This window comes from Bufo bufo, chromosome 3, assembly GCF_905171765.1.
Source record: "Bufo bufo chromosome 3, aBufBuf1.1, whole genome shotgun sequence".
In the NCBI taxonomy this organism is placed as follows: domain Eukaryota; kingdom Metazoa; phylum Chordata; class Amphibia; order Anura; family Bufonidae; genus Bufo; species Bufo bufo.
The window spans coordinates 597,763,588-597,779,657 of NC_053391.1; the positions used below are offsets into that span (position 1 = coordinate 597,763,588).

A 16,070-nucleotide genomic window follows, 5' to 3' on the forward strand; every position below is an offset into this window, starting at 1 on the left:
AGATCTGTACCTCCACACAATCCTGTCTGTGAGCTCTACAGGCAGTTCTTTCCTCCTCGTGGCTTGGTTTTTGCTCTGTCATCAATTTACAGCTGTGAGACCTTATATAGAAAGGGGTGTGTCTTTCCAAATCATGTCCAGGCAAGGTGTAGAAACAGAGATTAAGGCCTCATGCACACGGCCGTGTTCCGCGGCCGAGAGCGGTCCGTGGTAACCCGGCCGGGATTCCTGCTGACAGCAGGAGCGCACGGCGTCATTGGTTGCTATGACGGCGTGCGCTTCATGCCGCCGCTGCCGTACAGTAATACACTCGTATGATCTATACGAGTGTATTACTGTACAGCACCGGTGGCATGAAGCGCATGGCGTCATAGCAACCAATGACGCGTGCGCTCCTGCTGTCAGCAGGAATCCCGACCGGGTTATCACGGACCGCTCTCGGCCGCGGAACACGGCCGTGTGCATGAGGCCTAAGTGTCATAGCAAAGATTCTGAATACTTAGGTCAATGCTAAATATTCATTTTTCTTTTTAACAAATTTGCAAAGATTTCTAAAATGATGTCTCATTATGGGGTATTGAGTGCAGAATGATAAGGAAAAATTTTTTTTTTTTTTTTTTTTTAGCACAAGGCCGCAATATACAGTATAACAAAATGTGAAATAGTAAAAGGGTCTGAAAACTTTCAGAATGCACTGTAATCTATGTAATATTTATATGTGTGTTATATTTATTTTGGTTCTACAAAAGTAATATCTTTTCACAACCGGGGTTTCTCACTCTCGATAGCCCTGATGACTCCTCTTGTTCTTCTGGTATAAATACACCCAATAGAGGTGATCTCATATCCCAGGCGTCCGTGACTCTCTCGCCTTGCTGCGGAGACAAATTGTCAAGAAATCAAATGGTTGTGCATGACTCCGTGGATGCATGCTATCAGGAAGATTAAGTATGTGGGTTAAGGATGAGATTTCCTTTTTACCCATTCCTCCTGGGAAACAGGATTTAATCAGTCTAGATTCTGAAGCTGTATAAACAAGCTCTTAGCTTTTCTATCTTTTAATCTTTTGACCGTAGTGTCTGGGTGTTCTCCAAATATGAGTGTAATAATAAGGGGGCCTTTCTGTGTGGTACAGTGGACCTTGTTAAAAAATGTCAGCCCATAGTCGTCAAAATGACTGGCCTTTTATTTCCCCTGGTCATTAGTGAGGAGAGCAATGGACTAGCTGTCCCTGTCAGAAGCTTGACATTCAGCCACTGTCACCTGTTCAGAAATGCATCTTCTTGGCAAGTAGTGTCCTGGCGGCCCATATATTTTTGAACAAGTAGACGTCAACCAGCTGCCATATGGATAATCATTTTGTTCTCTATATTAACCCATGCATCTTCACAAAAAGGTCTTTCACTGCACAAATCACTTGATTCCTCGATAAATCGGGACATTAATATAACTAAAAAAGCTTGGCAAAGTATGACTATTGTATACAAAAAAGTTATATGCAATTGAAATTTTTAACTTCAAATGTGGAGATGTCTGTTAAAGTGTAATCTGTCTTCATCGTGTAGGTAGCTCGTTATATGATGATCTCAGCCATGTTAAGCAGTAAATGGTCCAAGCTGTCACACATGATGTGGTTCACATGAGCCTGTTAAAGTGTCAGTCATTTCTTGATGGACACTGCTATGTGTTCGCTATAAGGCCTCGTTTACACTTCAGTAAATCAAGGATTTGTGCTGTCCGTCTTCTCCATGGGCAGCACATGTAACCATTGATTCTAATGTTTGTTCACATATCAGTGGGAGCATGCTCTACCTTTGTCCGTAATGTGGACCGAATAAGCCGATTGAAGTCTATAGGTCCTTGAAAAACCACTGATACAGCACAGATTGCATCTGTGCTCTTCTCTGTCCTTGTTCTAGGGATTGGCGGGAGTCGGTGCTCAGACCCCCATCGATCAAAACTTTTCATATGTTTCTATGACATATCAAACATTTTGCGAAATGTTATTGACCCTTAATTATTGCAGTTAGTGGCTATAGTTGTTAATGTCTGACATTCATCTCTATTTAACCAATGCAATCAGGTTGAACACATTTCTTTTTTAACTATGCTGTTTGATTGGAACTACATATGACTGTATTTTTTATTAACAGAAAATTAAGCAAATAGTTTTTTTTTTCTTTCTGTTTTTAGTTACATTTTGCCAAAAAGGACAATCCATCAATCTTGCAACCATAACTGTGAATCCATATGGTTGCATGTAACAAAGGGACCCTTCCTACTTGGACATCATTCGTTTGGAGTATGATTCACAGTGGATTTGATGTGAGTAGTGCAATGGACATTTCCATGTTTCTATAAATATCGATCGTTATGTATAGTATGTTTATATATATACACGACCTTACGTGTTATTAGTATTATATATATTTATAATCTAAGTAATAAAAATGCACAAAATGGACATTTAACTGTTGAATTCTTGCAAAAAAATATTTTTTGGGCTAGAGACAATTAGATGTCCATGGTTTCTGTCTTGTCTGATTAACCTTATTACCCACAAAATGTACCCTGTCCAGTAATCTCATTTCACAGATTGTATTGTCATTTAAAAACGGCTGTCATGCAGCAGACCTACTGCTAACATGGGCACAGCTGCCCCCCACAGAAAAATGGAGTCTAGGATGATGTCTATTGCTTGACAGAAGCGAGCAAATATTTGCACCCTGAATTTTGTTTTGCCCTTTGGATGGAGATAGTAGATGATGGACTAAAACAAGTCCTTCTGTCCCCTATACTGGTGATTTACTGAGTTTCTCCTTATATAGCTTTTAGGAGAACCTGGAACAAAAGACCAGTTTAGGACGCTGCTGAATAGATTAACAAGATTTCCATAATTAGGGGCCGCTTGGAACAATAGTATCCTCCCCTCCCCATCTTCTATCAGTCCTTTGTCTTCAGCAACGGATAATGGACAAGCAGCTAGGGTGGGAATCCGAGATGCCATTTGGTCACTGGCCAGGCATTTTCTCACACTGCCAGGAACGCGCATTCAAACATCTGGCCTATTCCAAAACTCATTCACTTTTCTTTTCTTCTTGGGTCTTGGTACTCCTCATCCACCTGTCTTTCTGTTGTATTTCATTTTTCTCTAATGCTTAGGTGGGTGACATACTGCTAAAGACGGTCAACATAGCAATTAAACAATTGCCATACAACTGGCAAACACTAAGCTAGTAATGGCCTAGGTCTAAAACACAAGTCATCCCTTATGTTCCACTATGTAGAGAACTTTATTGTATGTTCCCCAAGCTTAACTCTTATCTTATTTTATTATGAATGCCCCAAAGGCTGATTGCTTAGTTGGTAAGCCTTTATATGATCCACATGATAGGGGATAAGTGTCTGATTGGCAGGGGACCCTCAGGCAGCTGGAGCCCCCACTGACCATGAGGATGGGGGTACATGCTCTAGAGTATGAATGGAGCAGTGGTCACCCATTCCAGCTTGCACTCAATTCAGCTCTATGGGGTTGGCTGCGTATTTCTACACTGCTATCTCTGGCAGCCCATAAAGTTGAATCGAGTGGTGGACATGCATTCAAATAGTTCTTATGGGGCTCTTGCTTTCATACCCCTGTTCTTATGGGGCTCTTGCCTTCATACCCACACTGATCAGACGCTTATCCCCTGTTCTAAAGATAAGAGATAAGTTGTCTTAATGGTGTAACCGATCTTTATATCACTTTATATTTATATATATTTTTGACATATTTATATATTATATCACTACTTAATATTATATTTTATAACTTAGATACTATGGAAAATACAAGTTTCAGTGGAGGTGAAGTGGGTAGGGAACAACACCCACTTTCTTGCAATGGCTTGATGGGGTTTTTAGAGTCGGTTGTGACCCTGAGTAAGTTATGTCCTGGAATTTTAGTGGAAGAGAAAATTTACATCACAAAAACAATTTAAAATGTTAGAAAAACATGGCTTCTTTGCAAAACTAGTGCTGCTCCTGTACAAAAGATGTGTGTGGTATTGCAGCTCAGCCCAACTCACTTCATTGGAGTTGAGCTGCAGTAACAGATACAACCTCTGGACGGGTGTGGTGCTGTTCCTGGAAGAAAGTAGACAGGTTTTTCTCTTTCTGTACAAGTGCAAAGTATTTACCTTACTGCCCTGGACATAGAACTGGTATATAGATAATATAACAAAATCACAAATTATGCTGAAGGCTTCTTTTAATGAGAAAGCTGTATGCTTCACTTTTGTATTGTCAGTTTGCACAGATCTAGATTCATGGCTAGTCATTTGCTAAGTCTGTATGAAGGTTACATGGTCATTGTAATGAGAGAATATTATATATTCCAACTTCTATTGCTTTCTCCACTTTCATCATCACTTAATCATACCTCTATAGGCATTTTTATGGTTGACTAGATTACCATTCCACACCACATCTAGATTATCCATGCTGTTTCTCTCACTTTCTCTCTAGATTCATACTTGAATTTCATCTGCTTTACCACTTTGTACATTGAAACAATGTTATTTGACAGCTCTACTTTTATTATTGTTATTAAATTAGGCTGATGATTGTTATACTACATACATTATATCGGCCTGATAATCATTTACAAGGACATTACTGAATATAAATGTGTTAAATCCATATGAGTACATTAGTATATTTTTCACTTTTTGTATAATACTGTTTACCTAGTAGATGTTAGGTAACTACCCAGTTGAGGGTTCATTTGAGAATGCATGGTGTAATTCATATAATTATTGCTCTTGGTGCATGGTGTTTTTATTGCTCTTATAACCAGTTTGCCTTTAAAGTGTAACTGTTCTTTCCGTTTATTTTAATATAGTGTATGGACAGGGAAGTTAAACATTTTTGTAATATACTTTATTAGGAAAGATGTTTCTTTGTACTAGAAAACAGGGTGTAAAGAGTCTTCTTAGTAAATTTCTAACTGAGCCTTGCTAAGGAGAGTCTGTCTTCAGTGTTCTACTGAGCGCTGAAGACGTCTGTGTGTAACAAGTCAGACAGGTGGGCAGCACGGTGGCTTAGTGGTTAGCACTGGGGTGCATGGAGTTTGTATGTTCTCTCCATGTTTGCATGGATTTCCTCCAGGTACTCAGAGTTCCTCCCACACTCCAAAGACATACTGATAGGGAACTTACATTGTAAGCCCCATTGGGGACAGTGTCTGTAAAGCGCTCAGTAGAATGCTAAAGGCAGACTCTACTTAACAACAGAGCTTTGATAAGAAGACTCCTTATACCCTTTTTTCTAGTACAAAAAATATCCTTACCTAATAAAGTGTATTACAACAATGTTTGACATCCCTGTCCCAAAACTATATTAAAAATAAACCGAAATGACACATTTTAATATAGAAGGTGGTCATATTAGCAGCATGACTCCCATCAGCATTGAGGGCAATGAAAAAATAAAGTAGGTGGAAGATGTCTGCTCTCCCACATCAAGCTATACCTGTATTACATTCTGCTGCAAATGACTCAGTACATTCAATTATTTGTTATAGAGAAAAAATCTGGAATATGTCTTAAAAGTCCCTTGATCCTTACATCTCCTTGAGTGGGAGACAAGAGGATATTAATGGACAGTACATGGTTAGAAAGTGCACTTGCTGCTGTTCTAGTGAAGCTGCAACTAGAAGGCAATCTGACCACTGAGCAGAACTGATAACAGAAAGAGGTGTCATGGGTGTGACCATATTACAGATACATGTAGTACGACATAACATTATATAGATCTATACTGTATAACCATGTGCCTTTCATTTTTCCCACTTATAAAGATTCTGAAAGAAAAATAATTAGGGTATACCCCATTAGGCAGTTTTCATGTCGGTAATTTTGCATCAATACTGTTTAGTAGAGATAAGCGAATCAGGCAAAATTCAATCCGGGTTTGAGTCGGCCAAATCCATTAACCAATTCAGTTCAGATCTGATTCAACTCTACCCAAATCAAATTGACCTGAAAAGTTGTGTATGATACTCTGAGGTCTCCTTGGACTCATACTTTTTATTCTTGTTTCTCACCTTTTTTCTCTCTTTCCACCTCTCTCTTAATACTCCCAAAATATTCCTGAATCCAATCACCAAAATTTGGATTCAGATGCAACTCAAATTTATTTTTTAAATGTGGGTTCAATCCAATTAGTTTAGAATCAATTTAGTCATCAATATGGAGTCGGTCCAAAGAGCAAAAGATGCAAAAATCTTTCCATTATACTTTTTTTGTGTAGGTTCTACTCCTGGTTTTATCTTACAAATATGGATAATAGTGTGAAACTGGCCTAACATGATGTATTGTAGAGACTGCTCCACTAGAATTTCCTTCTAAGTGAAAATATAGCAACATTTATAGTGCCTACGGAAATAGACTCCTTGGTCCACGTATCACTATACAGGGAGCCCCAAGGGGAACTCATCATCATGTGCCATTATATGCTTAGAACTATCCAAATACATGGTACATACAGTTGAAACTCGAAAAATTTGAATATCGTGCAAAAGTCAATTTATTTCAGTAATGCAAATTGAAAGGAATTGCATTAATGCAGCTTAAAATTATAATTTTGTGAAAAGGTTCAATATTCTAGGCTCAAAGTGTCACACTCTAGACAGCTAATTAATCCATACCCCCTGAGCAAAGGGTACCTCAAAATTGTGACTTTGGGGTTTCATAAACTATAAGCCATAATCATCCAAATTATAACAAATAAAGGCTTGAAATATCTCGCTTTGCATGTAATGAGTCTATCTCATATGTTATTTTGACCTTTTAAGTTGCATTACTGAAATAAATGAACTTTGCACAATATTCTAATTTTTCGAGTTTCACCTGTACATACTTAAATGGAAAACCCAGCAAAAATATAATTTATTATTTCATGGTACATAGATTTCTTGCAGCATATGTACTGCAATAAACACGGCTAGGTGGTAGGACAATATACATGTATGTTGGATTGTTACACGTTGAGATGCTGAGAGAGTGCTTTTGAGAGGGGGAAGATGAGAAATCCTCTTAAAAGGTACAATAGTATGCAAGAGGTAAAATCAGAAGTTGCTCCTCACATGATCTCAATTTCTGTTAAGAGGAGAAGTCTAAGACACATATTTGTCTGTTGTAACTAAAGCCTTTTGTTCACTTAATTTACTTTACTTTTCCTCATTCACGTCTACAAGGAAAGATTGTACCAATTTTCTGGAGTACAATCAATGGAGACTCTTGGGCTATGAAGCCTTGAAATCTGCTTTCTGCTCTTGTTGAAAGCTCCTTTCATCTTGAACTCTTATGATGCCCGATGTCTTTAGAAAAAAAATGTCTTGTAGTATAAAAATTAAAGCCCAACCAAAAGATTAAAGGTAGGCAACTTTGATGAAGAGTGGATGTTATCAGGAGCAACATGTTGAGATGTATAGAAATTCTCACGTAGTATTGTCATGTCAATTAGAAGAAACAAGGAACATTACTCAAAGGCACCATAACATTTAATTACTGGATGTCTAGATCCCTAGAATGGGGTCTGATAAAATTACTGAAAATGAGTATTGACAACACAAGAAAGAAGCCGAGGGGTAGATGCCGTGTACGTTGATTGTGAAGGACGTTTGTCCTTTTAGACTATGAGCATATAGGAGTAAAGCATTTTCAGTTATATTTTCATTTGTATGAAACATGATATATTGACATCCCTATTATCAAGATTTTTGGGCCTGGATTATAGTAATTCTGTTTAACCTCTTTAAAGTTACTGGATCCTGGAAGAAAAAGTTTTTTTGCACCCATCACCAAACGACTAATAACATAGGTCATGTGCCAACCGGGAAGAAGGCGACTCCCATTCCCTTGATAGGTGGGAGCCCTGGAAGTGGAAATTGTGCTTTTGATAATAAAAGTGTCAGATGGTGGGACCCCTTTGAGTTTTTAAAGGGGCCCTGTGGGAGATGTTTAGTGTGACAGCGTGGCCTGTAGACCTCAAAAGGTTGTGTGCCTCTGCCATATAGGATCGGTATACTCCATGGTAATAAAATATTTATTTGTATTGTGAGACAGATTTCACTTACATTTGGTGGTGTAACTTGAGTTCTGTGGGTCCAAGAACAATCTCTGGGCCAGCCTAGTCACCCCACTCACTACACCCAAAATATATTATGTACCACTCTTTGCACTTGAGTTATAAAAAATTTGATTCGGCTGCTCTGCCGAAATTCACAAAGGAATTCGATTAGTTACAAATTACTTTGTCACGAATTGCATTCAATTGTATGTAGTGGGCGCCGCCCTCGTCATTAAACCACTCAGATAATGCATTCATCTCTGATCTTGACATCTGACATTAAAATTTAGGCCTTTCAGGGGTTAACATACTCACCCTATCCATTTGCCAGCGAAGAGGCCATCGCGGACATCTTGATTGAAAAAACTGAGCAAAATCTTGCGCGGTGATGTAATTCACCGGTAGTGATGATGTTATCACGTACGTCCAGCGCGCTGATGTGGTGGCGTCACACGTCACCACATGCGAGATTTGGCGTCACACGTCACTACATGCGAGATTTGGTGGTTTCTTCAATCAGGGTGATCACGATGGCCTGTCCACGAGAAAGATTTATGAGATGAGTATTTATTTATTTTTTTAACCACCATTTCAGGTAAAATAGATTAATTACCATGAAGCGCAAGGAAAGACGGCTTTGTGACAAATTGAACTTTTCCTGAAATTCGGATCAAAGTCAATTTGTTTGACTTGGATTCGCTCAACACTTTTAAATTGCCATAGATTGGGCTGTGGATTCACTGTCAATTTCACCCTGTACATTTAGGATATGGAAAATCATATCTGCCAGAATACTACAGCACCAAAATCCACATCAAATGGTGCAGACTTTGTTGTGGAATTCATAACGTTAATTCTACAGGCTTTCCGCAGAGTTAATCCTTGTGCAAAGCAAAAGGTAAAATCTACACTGAAAACCCGCAACATCAATTGACCTTTCACGGATTTAAAAGCCACCCCACATGTCAAGTTATGTCTAAATTCTATTGAGGAGATTTTCAGTAGCGCATGGATGAATTTTTTTTAAGTGCCATCCAGTTTTCTGTGAGTGTATAACTCTGTGGATTTTCCACATGAAATTCTGTGGTGGAAGATAGCATATGCACCGTTGGTGGCCGCACAACTGAAGGTAAAATCTACAGTGAAATGCTCCAGTTTCTCCACACTTAATATGGATAGCGCATATTTACATTGATTTGCCTGATGTGAGCACTCTCTGGAGCAGATGGAGCAGGCAGTGAAACAGAGCATCACTGAGGTATTTTTCTCAAATCACGTCACATGGATTTAATAAAGCTGGGAATAGGGCATGAATTCATAAAAGACACTTTTATTTACAAAAAGGGAAGGGTAGGAATTCAATCCAAAGGTGGAGGGAGCATGAATTCATCCATACATCGTATTCAGACTTGGCAGATCTGTGATGTGGAATCCGCACCGCAGACACGTAGCAGTGTACAGGAGAAAACATATGAATAGGGTATAACATGTGCGTGTGTCTGTGTGCGGTGGGGAGTAACAGTGGACTAATTGCGCCACACTATGTGGACCCAGCCCAGCCATAGAAATGTGTTCGTTATTGAAGTCTATACTAATAGTTGCCAACTTTCTCAAATATGCAGGGATTGTCCCTAATTTTCATAGACAGACACAGCAAATTTGGACTGTAGGGCTGCAAATGGCTGGCCTGTGTAAGCCATGGCCATAAGTGGGTGTTCCTGGGGTGGATTCTGGGCGTTTCCAGGAGCAGGGCTTAAATACCCCAAAGGTAACACCTAGACTTGTTGGCAGTGTGTTATGGCAGGCCATAATCAGTAACATCTATATACTAAATTGGTGTCTAGCATTGTTTTAAGGACACAATTAAAGGGGATGTGCCATCATATAATACATGACAATCTCTAACAAAGCTAAAACCAGTCCTGTCCAGAGATCTCCCCATTCACTGCTCTGCTAGATGTATATCAAGCTGGCAGCTCAGGGGGCGTGTTCTTTCTCAAGGGGTGTGTCATTTCTGCTGCAGCTCTTTCCTCGTAACTGTCACAGAAGATATGGCTGGTGGCAGTTGAAGATTTAAACTGAGCCCATGCGACCACCTAAGTGAGGTGGAAAAGAAATAAGGGGAAAAAAACAAACAGCAGGTGGCGCTATACAGATACATTTTAGTGAATAGCTTAGTGGCTATAATAAATTTTTAATTACTTGCAATTACAAAAGTATTCAGATCCAGGTGCTGGTTTGAAAAATGTAGAATATTTTTTGGTGACACATTAAAGGAACCAAGCATCTCACTAGCTAAGACATAATAGGTTTCTATACATAAACTTAAAGGAAAAGCAGAAAAAATTAAGACATAACTATATATAATACACTGCTCAAAAAAATAAAGGAAACACTTAAACAACACAATGTAACTCCAAGTCAATCACACTTCTGTGAAATCAAACTGTCCACTTAGGAAGCAACATTGAGTGACAATCAATTTCACATGCTGTTGTGCAAATGGGATAGACAACAGGTGGAAATTATAGGCAATTAGCAAGACACCCCCAATAAAGGAGTGGTTCTGCAGGTGGAGACCACAGACCACTTCTCAGTTCCTATGCTTCATGGCTGATGTTTTGGTCACTTTTGAATGCTGGCGGTGCTTTCACTCTAGTGGTAGCATGAGATGGAGTCTACAACCCACACAAGTGGCTCAGGTAGTGCAGCTTATCCAGGATGGCACATCAATGCGAGCTGTGGCAAGAAGGTTTGCTGTGTCTGTCAGCGTAGTGTCCAGAGCATGGAGGCGCTACCAGGAGACAGGCCAGTACATCAGGAGACGTGGAGGAGGCCGTAGGAGGGCAAAAACCCAGCAGCAGGACCGCTACCTCCGCCTTTGTGCAAGGAGGAACAGGAGGAGCACTGCCAGAGCCCTGCAAAATGACCTCCAGCAGGCTACAAATGTGCATGTGTCTGCTCAAACGGTCAGAAACAGACTCCATGAGGGTGATATGAGGGCCCGACGTCCACAGGTGCGGGTTGTGCTTACAGCCCAACACCGTGCAGGACGTTTGCCATTTGCCAGAGAACACCAAGATTGGCAAATTCGCCACTGGCGCCCTGTGCTCTTCACAGATGAAAGCAGGTTCACACTGAGCACATGTGACAGACGTGACAGAGTCTGGAGACGCCGTGGAGAACGTTCTGCTGCCTGCAACATCCTCCAGCATGACTGGTTTGGCATTGGGTCAGTAATGGTGTGGGGTGGCATTTCTTTGGAGGGCCGCACAGCCCTCCATGTGCTCGCCAGAGGTAGCCTGACTGCCATTAGGTACCGAGATGAGATCCTCAGACCCCTTGTGAGACCATATGCTGGTGCGGTTGGCCCTGGGTTCCTCCTAATGCAAGACAATGCTAGACCTCATGTGGCTGGAGTGTGTCAGCAGTTCCTGCAAGACGAAGGCATTGATGCTATGGAATGGCCGGCCCGTTCCCCAGACCTGAATCCAATTGAGCACATCTGGGACATCATGTCTCGCTCTATCCACCAACGTCACGTTGCACCACAGACTGTCCAGGAGTTGGCAGATGCTTTAGTCCAGGTCTGGGAGGAGATCCCTCAGGAGACCGTCCGCCACCTCATCAGGAGCATGCACAGGCGTTGTAGGGAGGTCCTACAGGCACGTGGAGGCCACACACACTATTGAGCCTCATTTTGACTTGTTTTAAGGACATTACATCAAAGTTGGATCAGCCTGTAGTGTGTTTTTCCACTTTAATTTTGAGTGTGACTCCAAATTCAGACCTCCATGGGTTGAAAAATTTGATTTCCATTTTTTTATTTTTGTGTGATTTTGTTGTCAGCACATTCAACTATGTAAAGAACAAAGTATTTCAGAAGAATATTTAATTAATTCAGATCTAGGATGTGTTATTTTTGTGTTCCATTTATTTTTTTGAGCAGTGTATATGTTCAAGGATATAAACTTGGCTAAAGAAACATTCATGCCTCTTATATTTAACATAAGACATGCAGCAAAGTAGTTTTTGATAATTAATCCCACTATATTTGGGGACAGGGACCTGAATCTATTCTGTTCCTGAATGAGCCCCTCTCGTGCTTCCAGTCCTGTTTTTAAAACCATTGAGGACACTTTCTAAAAAGACTTAACTCTCTCTTAAATCAGCCCATATTTGGAGAGGAGCATTCAATAGGAAAACCTGGCCTCATTTTCATGAAAAAAGATCTATTGGAATAAACTCTTTGCCATCACTAATGACCGTTTACCTATCTGTGGCACTTTCAATAATGGCTAGTAAACGTTGGCCGGGCTGGATAAAGCTTTGCAGAGCTGCTGGTTAAATCCTCTTGTGTAGTTTTGATATCCAAAATGAAAGTTGCGATGCTGTATAAGTCAATTAAAGCATTAGGTAATCTAATTGTGCTACAGCCACAAAGTAGCTTAAAAGCTGCACAGGCAGTGAATAGTACACGGGCGCTTCCCAACCCCCTTTAGGTTGGCTATCCCCCATGGTCTTTATGAAAAAAGGCGAATGGAGAAAACACACAGAAGGACAACAATAGGCCCAGAGGGACTTGCTCATGCAGATGTTGGGAAAGCCAGTATTCCTAGCCAGAGGGCAAGAAATACTTTGTGCATAGGGACAGATCTGTATGCCTGTAATATAATCAACAAAGTGAAGGGGGGAGGGTCTTGCCAGCACTGAAATTTTGGAATTTGTTTTGCCCTCAGCAAGTCTCTCAATCTTGTCTCTGTTCATTAGTTGTAGGGAGGAAAACTGATCAGCAGAAAAATTGTGCAATTAAACTTACTTATCCTGGAGACATTGATGTGTGATTAACATTCTTCCATATTGCTTTCATTAGTTGCTTTGTTCAATGTGTGTGTGTGTGTATATATATATATATATATATATATATATATTTTAATAAAAATTTCAGAAAATAGAAAAAACTTAACAAAAAAATGTGTCCCAAATGTATTACTTGTTAGACATTTTTGCAACAGTTTTAAAAAATGTTTACAAAAAACTGCACGGTAAAATGTGCCAAAGTTATTAACAGCATGTGACATTTTTTTGCTTCAGATTACTGGTTCTAAAGGGGTTTTCTGGGACTCAGGGGGTCCTGCAGACCGTCCTTAACAACAAATAATTAACCAATAGAATTACAGTAGATAAAGAAATAAAAATTCAAGTCTCTGTGCAACCTGTTAAAACAGATTTGGCAGCTGGATCCACAACAGGGAATAGGTCCACATTCCCAATATAAAATCAAATAAAAACAGTACCAGATCCGCACTGAATCTCTGGAACAACCTGAGAATCTCATATGAGGTAGGTAATTACAAACTTCTCCCTCACTGCAGATCGAATCAGCGCCTTAATTCACACCAAGCAATTCCTTCTGGAACATTAAGCCAACGGGAATACTGCTCCTCCTTGCTTCGGTCCTAATACACAATTGTATTGACAATAGTAAAGATCCGTAAGCAAGAAGTGTGCAAAATAGACAAAACAGTCCCTGACGAAGCGGAGCGAAACCCGGGTCAGGCTGATTTCAAGTATATTTTGTGTCATGTGGAGGAAACCACAAGTACATTGATGGGAAGTGGAATTTCTATGCGATTTTAAACTACTATCCTGTGAGTAAATAAATGTTTTGCGCACTTCTTGCTTACGGATCTTTACTATTGTCGATACAATTGTGTAATAGGACCGGAGCAGGGAGGAGCAGTATTCCCGTTGGCTTAATGTTCCAGAAGCAGTTGATTGGTGTGAATTAAGGCGCTAATTCCATCTGCAGTGAGGAAGAAGTTTTGAAATACCTACCTCATATGAGACTTTCAGGGTGTTCCAGAGACTGAGCGCGGATCCGGAACTGTTTTTACTTGAGCCTATAGAATTAGGTTGGTAATATACTTACCATCCCGAAGTTGCATGGATTGACCACTCGGGAACCTGGTCATGTGACGCTCCTCTTCTTTTTCCATTGACATCACTTTCTATACTAGGTTTCCGGCCTGGCTGTAGACGGGATGTCAAGTCTGCTGTGGACGGAGCCAGAACAATTCCTCATCGCCGTGTTTAGAGCGATGGGGAAGACAGGGATCATAAAAAAGGCTTAACAGCAGGCTTCCCTCTCCTGCAGCTGTACGATCAGCATGCAGCTGCTGTCTCTGCGCAGATGTTTTAAAATGTGTGCAGAGATATATGCTGACCTCCTGGACGTATATAGTCAATGGGTTGTTGGCAAGGGGTTAAACACTTTTTACATCTACCTCAGCAGTTTTTAAAAGAGGTGCCTATATGTGTTACACTTTTGCCACTAAATTTTACATGTGTATTGGTCCTGAAGTGGTGTTAGGAAAAAAAATGTGAGATAGTTAGTTGCTCCATACTGATCAATTGGACATAGTTAGCATTATTTACACCGGCATGTAAATTTAAAGGGAACCTGTCATCAACTTGATGCTGACCTCACTGAGGGCAGCATAAAATACTGACAGAAATGATGATGTCAGCGGTGTGTCACTCATCAGCTACAAGTAAGTGGTTGCCGAGAACCAGCATCATAATCATTGGAGCCCAGGCCTTGAAAAGAGTCAAATCTACTTGAGAAGAGTCCTGGTTATACATAATCTCCTGCTCTCTCACCCATCTGCTGATGATTGGCAGTTCTCTCCTAGAGAGAAAGAGAGAAAACTAGGTAGAAGACTGTCAGTCATCAGCAGGGAGAGCAGGAATTCATGAATAACCATGACTCTTCTCAGGTGGCCGTGACTCTTTTCCAGGCCCAGTCTGCAATGATTGTGATGTTGGTTCTCGGCAACCACTTACTTTTAAATTTTAAATGACAGGGCGGTGAAATCAACTCACCTGTCTCTACTTTATACTGCTGTTAGTATGGGCAGCATAAAGTTGATGACAGGTTCCCTTTAAGAATCTTGCAACACTATTACTGAATTTCATCCAAATAAATCAAAATAAAAGCTATTCAAAATTTACATCTTATTTGCTGTAGTAACCATATTTTTGTACCATTATACTAAGGCCTCATGCACACGACCGTTGTGTGCATCCGCGTCCGTTCCGTCATTTTTCACAGTTTAGCGGAGGTCCCATTCATTTCTATGGAGCTGTGAAAAAAACGTATAGTCCTCCGTTTTTTCTCCGCGTCCGTGATCCGTGATTCCAGTCCGTCCAAAAAATATAACCTGTCCTATTCTTGTCAGTGGAAAACGGAGGATGGACCCATTCAAGTCAATGGGTCCGTCAAAAAAAACGGATGCACAACTGATCATCCGTGTCCGTTTTTTTCTACAAGACCTTGGTGCAATAAAATTACACTTTTCATTAACCTTCCTTTTTTTTTCCCTGTCAGACATAAAAAAAAGGAAGACACAAGGAAACACAACTGAAGCAAAATCGGACACGGACCACTGAAGCCAAATCACTGACCTGGCCTAAGGCCTCATGCACACGACAGTATTTTTTCACGGTCCGCAAAACAGGGTTCCGTTGTTCCATGATCCGTTTCCGTTTTTGTTTCCGTTTGTCTTCCGTGTGTCTTCCTTGATTTTTGGAGGATCACCAGACATGAAGGAAAGGGAAGGAAATCAAAGTCAAGTTTGCTTTGCAAATGATAGGAAACAAAACCGACGCGCGGACGCGGATGACAATCTTGTGTGCCTCTGTGTTTTTTCACGGACCCATTGACTTGAATGGGTCCGCGAACCGTTGTCCGTGAAAAAAATAGGACAGGTCATATTTTTTTGATGGACTAGAAACACGGATCACGGACGCGGATGACAAACGGTGCATTATCAGAGTCTTCAACGGACCCATTGAAAGTCAATGGGTCCGCAGAAAATCACGGAAAACGGAACAACAGACACGGAACACAACAACGGTCGTGTGCATGAGGCCTTAGGTGGTGAATCTCTTTGATG

The 16,070-nt window shown here is 40.5% G+C and overlaps 1 protein-coding gene across 1 annotated transcript in view; it reads left to right on the top strand.

Annotated features, from left to right (window-relative positions):
- Positions 1-16,070, top strand: part of LOC120996157 (fidgetin-like) — an 89,507-nt gene that overhangs the window by 60,874 nt on the left and 12,563 nt on the right. The window contains exon 2 of the mRNA XM_040425909.1: positions 2,194-2,325. The gene's annotated coding sequence lies outside the window, so the exon portion shown is untranslated. The remainder of the gene's footprint in view (positions 1-2,193; positions 2,326-16,070) is intronic.